At 44.1% G+C, this 7,725-nt stretch overlaps 1 long non-coding RNA gene across 1 annotated transcript; it reads right to left on the bottom strand.

The window, feature by feature from the left end:
* Nucleotides 1-2,471: 2,471 nt before the first annotated feature.
* Nucleotides 2,472-6,999, bottom strand: LOC307216096. The gene is made up of 3 exons (XR_013838910.1): nt 6,630-6,999; nt 4,788-4,928; nt 2,472-2,805 (listed from the first exon to the last, which is right to left on the bottom strand). It is a non-coding gene; the product is annotated as an uncharacterized lncRNA (long non-coding RNA).
* Nucleotides 7,000-7,725: the final 726 nt, after the last annotated feature.

The raw sequence follows: 7,725 nt of genomic DNA, 5'->3' as shown, positions 1-7,725 counted from the left end.
CATTGGAATCCACCCTGCATGATGTAGTGGGCTTGGGACCTCAGCCAAGTAGCTTTTGACAGCTGACTTTATGAGGCCCCATGACTCATGTCAGGGCCTGGGTAAAGAAACTCATCACCGTTGTCATCATTTAATAGTTGCCCAAGAACAAAAACCAAAAAACCCTCTAGATGCTCTGCAACATGTAAAAAGCAACAAGGGTCCGGTACTTAAGCTAAACATACAGAAAAGACATAATAAAAGGGAAACTAGAGAGAGGTATTTATTTCAAGCATTTTCATACTCCTCAGAATTTCTAAGAAGTTTGTTTTACATACTATTTATTTTAAGAAGCTTTATTTTTGTCTAACAATGCAGAATAATATAATGTTCCATTATGAATAAGGCCTTCTCTATGGCAGCAGCTAAGCTGTAGTATTCCCTCCCTACAACATATGTCTGGTGCATTCGTTATGCAGTTTTCACTGTATGCCAGAGACAAACCTCTTTACCCTGGCCTTTGGCAGTTGAGGTGTATGCTTTAGGAACCATCCTATTATCTTGACTGTAATTGGCAAGGCTTAAAGTCAAATTGAAATTGAAGAATTGATGTTTTTGAATTATGGTGCTGGAGGAGACTCTTGAGAGTCCCATGGACTGCAAGAAGATCAAACCTATCCATTCTGAAGGAAATCAGCCCTGAGTGCTCACTGGAAGGACAGATCATGAAGCTGAGGCTCCAATACTTTGGCCAACTCATGAGAAGAGAAGACTCCCTGGAAAAGACCCTGATGTTGGGAAAGATGGAGGGCACAAGGAGAAGGAGACGACAGAGAACGAGACAGTTGGATAGTGTTCTCGAAGCCACCAGCATGAGTTTGACCAAACTGCGGGAGGCAGTGGAAGACAGAAGTGCCTGGCGTGCTCTGGTCCATGGGGTCACGAAGAGTCGGACACGACTAAACGACTAAACAACAACAAAGTCAAAGCATCAGAGAGTTACAGCTAGAGACCGATATAAGAGATACATGTTTTATTGCAGGTAGGGAAGATGAAGGTGTCTGGTTTTGCTGCCACAGGTACACCGTGGCATTTCTTCTCTCTGCACTCCTTGTCTGGTCACTGCTTTGTATACAACAACAACAACAACAACAACAACAGCATATTCATGTCATAAGTAACTGACAGCACAAACCAAACCTGCCTGGATGAAAGAGTTTGCATATGGCGGATTTTCAGCTTTCCCAGCTAAACCTGGGCTCAGTGAGGACTACAGGGACATGGGTGGTGCTGTGGTCTAAACCACAGAGCCTCTTGGGCTTGCTGATCAGAAGGTTGGCGGTTCGAATCCCTATGACAGGGTGAGCTCCAGTTGCTCTGTCCCAGCTCCTGCCAACCTAGCAGTTCAAAAGCACGACAGTGCAAGTAGATAGATAGGTACCACTGTGGCAGGAAGGTAAACGGCGTTTCCGTGTGCTGCTCTGGTTTCTGTCATGGTGTTCTGTTGCGCCAGAAGCAGTTTAGTCATGCTGGCCACATGACCTGGAAAGCTGTCTGTGGACAAATGCCGGCTCCTTCGGCCTGAAGCGAGATGAGCGCTGCAACTCCATAGTTACCTTTGACTGGACTTAACCATCCAGGGGTCCTTTACCTTTACCTTTTTTTTTACACTAGCATAAGTGGGTTAAACCACAGAGCCTAGGACTTGCCAATCAGAAGGTTGGCGGTTCGAATCCCCATGACAGGGTGAGCTCCCGTTGCTCGGTCCCTGCTCCTGCCAACCTATCAGTTCGAAAGCATGTCAAAGTGCAAGTAGATAAATAGGTACCGCTTCAGCGGGAAGGTAAACGACGTTTCTGTGCACTGCTCTGGTTCACCAGAAGCGGCTTAGTCATGCTGGCCACATGACCCAGAAGATGTACACCGGCTCCCTTGGCCAATAAAGCGAGATGAGCGTTGCAACCCCAGAGTCGGCCACGACTGGACCTTTACCTTTTTAAGTCCTTCATCTCATCTTAGCTAGAGATGCACTGGCATAAGTCCCTTGCCCCAGCTCATCCAGGGCTCTGCTGGGCCTCTGCTAGTGGAACTTTAGCTGATGTAATTGATGCTGACATTAAGTCACAAAGTAGGATGTTCTGAGGCACAGTGGAGCAAGGAAAGACTCAGTCTTTCCAAACTCAGTCATGTAACCTAGAGCAAAATCCTCAAAATCAGACCCACACTCACCTGCCGCCTTAGCTGGCAACAGCCCCTCCCAGAGGCTCCTGAACAGAATTTGCAATACAGCACCTTCTTATAGTTAGGATTGCTCTCTTAATGACTAAAATCAAACAAAAGGTCAAGTAAAGCTTGGATGATAAAGAGCTAGATGCACACCGAAGGACTGAGTATGGAAGCAATTATTTTTAATCTGCTTTTAATATACAGAAAACAAGCCTAAACATTGCTTCAACAGAGTAGGCTTGACAACAATCTATCCAGACATCTGTTTGTTTGTTAATTAACATATTTATAATCTGCACTTTCATAGAAATATATAGCAAGATAGTATACAACATATAAGAATAAAACCACCAAAAAGCATTCACAAAACCATAATTTAAAGCACCAATACACCATTAATAAATACTGATTAGTTAAAAACAGAAAATTCATATTGCAAAGGCCCTTCTAAACTATAGTTTTCCAAAGATGTCTGAAAGAAGGAAGGGGTGTTTCCTGCTGAACTTCTGCTGGTCTGGAGTTCCACAGGCTTGGTCCATAGTAGTAGCCAACTAAACCTCAGAGGCGCCAGGAACCACCAGAAGTACCCCATCAGATCATCTGTGATTGAGGTGGAGCAAAAGGAATTAAATGCTGCAAGAGAACTTAGTTGAATACCACTTATCATTCATTATTGGGACAGGGCTAAAGAAAGCTATGTGTCTTCTGCCATCACTTGGAGTTTAGACCAACTGCATATATTGCATACAATGTAGCACTAAGTTAAAGTCACTTAGCAGTAGACTCGTTCCACTGGTGAAATATTTTGCTCTAGCACAAGGTTGTTGCACAAGAGAATATACAAGCAGGTTGCTGGTAATTTTGTTGCACAGTAGATTCTACAATCTGTTGTGCAACTTGTTTCTGCTAGTGCAACTGTTATACTGAATTCTTTTATTGTGCAAGAGTCTTGTTCTAGACTTCTAGAGTCAATGTTCTAGAGAACATTGGATACAGTCTTCTCCCTTTTCTGTTTCCATTGAAAACCTAAGTTTTATGGCTGGCCTTCAAATTTTCCCAAAGAATTTAAGATAAATCAAGAAGGAGACTATCAGGAAGCCTGTTTAGGAATCACTGTTAATAGTCATGCCAGCTCATTATTTCACCTGTATTTGCTGCTGTTTTATTATACTTTCTTTTGACTGAGGTTGAGGGATGTTTACCAGCTTGCAATTAAATGAAATCGTTTAGTTCTGTTCATTTTAAAGAAATTGGCTGTTGAGGGGGATGTTATTTCAAAGTCATCTCTGTGACTCAAAAGTTCACGAAACTTTCCACTTGCACTGTGAGGGAGTCTTGCAGGTGGAATATTTCATTGGTCGGAACCTGTCAGAATACGCTGAGCATGACCAAGGGTGATTTACCCATGGAAGGGAAAGCAAAAGTTAACAAAAGATATCGTATCTGTTATACAGATCAACAGATCTCTGCTAGCTAGCTTCCGTGGTCCTGCTGGAACTATTTCAACTTTCTGTTATGCTTTTCTATTGGAAGAATGATGGACTAGGCATTAACACAATTAACCAAAGCTGAAACCAATATTTGAGGAAATGCACCCCGATTCATCTGGATTTGTTGGTGTCACTGGCCCAAATCAGGACAAGAGATTCCCCCCCACCCCCTGATTTTTCCTGGGCAGACAGTTCTCAAAGTGTGAGAAGAGATATTATTTAGCAGTCATGCAACCTTCTCTCCAATTTCTGTCCCTTGGTTAGAGTAGGGTGCACAAGTCCTCTTCAGGTGTCCGCATCAAGAATTACATAAACATAAGTTGGTGCAGGGATGAGTGGACTAGCTCTATGCCCTTCTGTACTAATGGAGGTTCCCTGAATCAGACGAAGACTTCAGTCTTGCAAATTTCAGTGGCGCCAATGTAAGGCCCCATTCCATGGGAGGGGCAGAAATTGCCTGTAAGGGTGGCATAGAAATATTGTTTTGAATCCCATGCTACGCCAGCAGGGTTCCTCTGGTGCAATGGGGCTTCTGTCTCCTCTCCTTCCTCTGTGTGCCCCCATATCTGGTCTGGAGGGTGCACCAAGCCTCCAGAACTTATTTTGGCTGTGTGCAATAGGCTGAAGGGAATAGGAGAGGAAGCAGAAGTTCTGTTGCCTGCATGAAACTCCCTTGTGCCAGTGGAACTGAAGCATTAGCCATAACCCACAGGAAATTAATACATACATAGAACAATATTTGGGCTTTGCAACCCTCAAATATTATTAATGCTGTTTCAGTAGATCCTTCCCAAGGCGTATGTTTGAAGTTACATACAGCATTTGTTTTAATCTCAGAACCTTGATTCTCTGTGCATCCCCATTGTCAACTTTCCATTATTGCTATTCAGCTTCACACTGGGAGGCTGCAAGGGATAATGATTAAGACTTCATGATACCACATATTGCAGCAGCAGCAACAGGAAACCATCTCTAAAAATAGCTTTTAGTGCTTGCATTCCCTCCCCCCCATAACATGTGCTCTGAGTTGCACTTAATAAATGCACCAGACCAGAAGAATCGGCTGTAATCCACAGATTTCCAATTCTGTACCTGACAAGCCGTTTGCTTCCATAGTTGACTTCAATTTATCTGTGGGCAGGGGGAAAGTTCACTTTATTGAAACTATTCATGATTTTCTCCCCTAGTAGACTGAGGAGTGTCTGTTTGGGCTCACAGTTGCAACCTCTTCACCTACAAAGAAATAGAATAATGGTTTGTATCCAGCTCTGCCGAAGAGAAAATGCTTTTGCACTTTCCGCTGATTCTGGAAGTTATTTCCTTGGAGATTCAGTTGACATAAAAACATGGTTTGAAAACTGGCTCAATACGACATTTCCCCTCACATGAGAAAATACTAAGCTTCCTAGGAAATAACATCAAGCTCACTTTTTTGAGGGGCGGGGGATTTGTTCTGATATAGTTTCAGTCTGATCTTTCAACCGCTGCTCCAGTTTTTTAAAAAAAATGTTTAGCATTAGAGGCAAAGGGGTACTGTGCCATTTATTTGTTGAAAATGGCAAAGCAGTCTCAGTGCTGTGAGGTTACATGAGATGTTGTGCCAATATGTGGGAAACCTCTATTGTGTCCGCACACAAAAAAAGAAAAAGGAAAAAATCACCCAGTAAGAATATAAGAATATAAGAAGTGTGTGCTGATCAATGGCCCATCTAGCCTGGCATCCTGTTCTCACAGTTGCCAATCAGATGCCTGTGGGAAGCCCCACAAGCAGGACCCAAACAGCAGAGCTTTCTCCTCTCTTATGGTTTCCAGCAACTGGAATTCAGAAGCATTACTGCCTCTGACCATGGAGACAGAGCATAGCCTTCATGGAAAGTAGCCATTGCTAGTTTTCGGCTCCATGATTTTCTCTAATCCACTTTTAAAGTCATCCAAATTGGTGGCTATCACTGCCTCCTGTGGGAGATTGTGTCCTCCCTCAAAGAGGGCATGTGTTGCGGTGAGACCTGGAGACTGACCTCCTGTGTTGTGGGTGGGTTGGATTGGTTTGCCACAACACCCAATTGGTAGGTCCTTCGATGTTGGGTTCAATCTGACCAATGGGGCGCAGTCCAAATGGATCAAGGGACCTATTTATACCCATGTATGTGACCCAGAGCTTCCTCTTTCGGTACGTGCATTCGGAACACCCGCCCACCTCTCCCTATATTTAGGGTAATTTTGCGATCGACCTTGCTATGCCGTTGTGTGTCATCTGTCATTGGGACAGGGGCACGGCAGGAATTTTCTGTGGGTTTGCAAGCCCCTCCATAGAGGCTGGCCCCTCTCACTGTCTTTGGAGCTTGCTTACCGGTAACCTCCTCTGGCTGATATCCAGACAGACCAGGGAGATTTTGATAGGCGACATTTTCCCAAGTGTGGGTAAAATGCACAACCCCTCCTCCTGCTTCCGCAGGGGAAAGAAAATAAGTCAGAAATCTATTTACATGATGTTTATTTCTGACATTACAGCACTAGAGAAAAACACGTCCTTTCAGTTCAGTTCTTCTAGCAGGTCTGACAAACTTCCTGAACATGCACAAATGGAAGGTTTCAAATTACACTCTTCACAAAGACTTATCCAGCCTGTGAACGTCCTGGGAAATTCTTCTTTCCCACAGATAGGTGCATCTTGTGATGTCAACAATCTGGGTGTCTGCAGCGGTGATGTTTCCATATACTGACATTTTCCCCACTTGGCTGATTGGCTGTTGCCATTTGGGTTTCCCCTGCCACGTAGCAAATTGTCACAACTTGTAAGGTTGTGGATAGGCTCTGGTTCATGTGATTGGGATGGGAGAACGCTCTCGCCATCCCTATGTGAAGGGTATTCCATTAAAGGAATCCAGGGACTCAGTGGTTTGATCAACCCCTGAGAGAGGTTTGTGCCCATACCTGAGTCCAGGGGGGCATCTGGGTGGTGAACAGAGTCTGTTCCCAGCTTTTCACCTTCCCAGGTGTTCACCCTTGGCTGACCTATGCTGGTGCCCTGGGTCAGTGCTGCCTGAAAGAGTGCAGAGAGCTAGTCAAACCAGAGCCTATGCAACCACTCACTTTCTGTAATCAATAAAGTTGTGGCCTAAATTCTGCCAAAAACCAAAAGTAAAATTTGAGTCATGCATGAATTTATTTAGGGGGGAGGTCTCTGGTTCTGAACACACAACCAGTTCCATAGTTCAACTATGCGTTTAATGCTTTCTTTTATCTTTCTGGATAAACTTCATTGGATGCCCATGAGTTCTGTTGTTATGAGGGGAGTGGGGACATTTCTCCATCCACTTTCTCCATGCCCTGTATAATCTATAAATTTCATAGATCATAGAATCATACAGCTGGAAGGGGCCACGAGGATCATCTCGTCCAACCCCCTGCAATGTAGGAATCTTTCACCCAATGTGGGGCTCAAACCCATGATTAAGAGTCTCATGCTCTACCATATGAGCTAATTTCTCTCATGTCATCTCTTACCTGTCTTTTCTCTGGAGCAAAAAGTCCCAAACAGAGGTACCTTTCCTTGATGATTTTGATTGCTTTCTGCAACTCTATGATATCCTTGTTGAGGTGAGGTAACCATTACATCAACACTTGTATCTCACAGAATAAATTGAACATGCAAGTATTCAAATCATAAACCCCGTATACAAGTCCACTAAGATGGGGAGACCAATGTGGTACCTTCAAGATGCTATTGGGCTCCATCTCCCATATTTTCCAGGCAGCACGACCAATGATCAGGGAAGACAGAACTTGCAATTCAGGTGCAGGGAACCTTTGGCCCTCCATATGTTGCTGAACTACACCTCCCATCAGCTCCAGCTAGCAAGGGCAATGGCCAAGGATGATGGGAGTTGTAGTTCAGCAAGATATGGAGGGCCAAAGGTTCCTGACACTTATTGTAATGCTACAAACATCTGGACTATTGGTCATGCTTGCTGGTGCAATGGGAGTTGTAGCCCACAAAACCCAGAGAGCACCATGTTGGCTTTCCCTA

This window comes from Podarcis cretensis, assembly GCF_951804945.1.
Source record: "Podarcis cretensis genome assembly, chromosome: 5".
NCBI lineage: Eukaryota > Metazoa > Chordata > Lepidosauria > Squamata > Lacertidae > Podarcis > Podarcis cretensis.
This window is presented reverse-complemented; position numbering and strand designations above follow the sequence as displayed.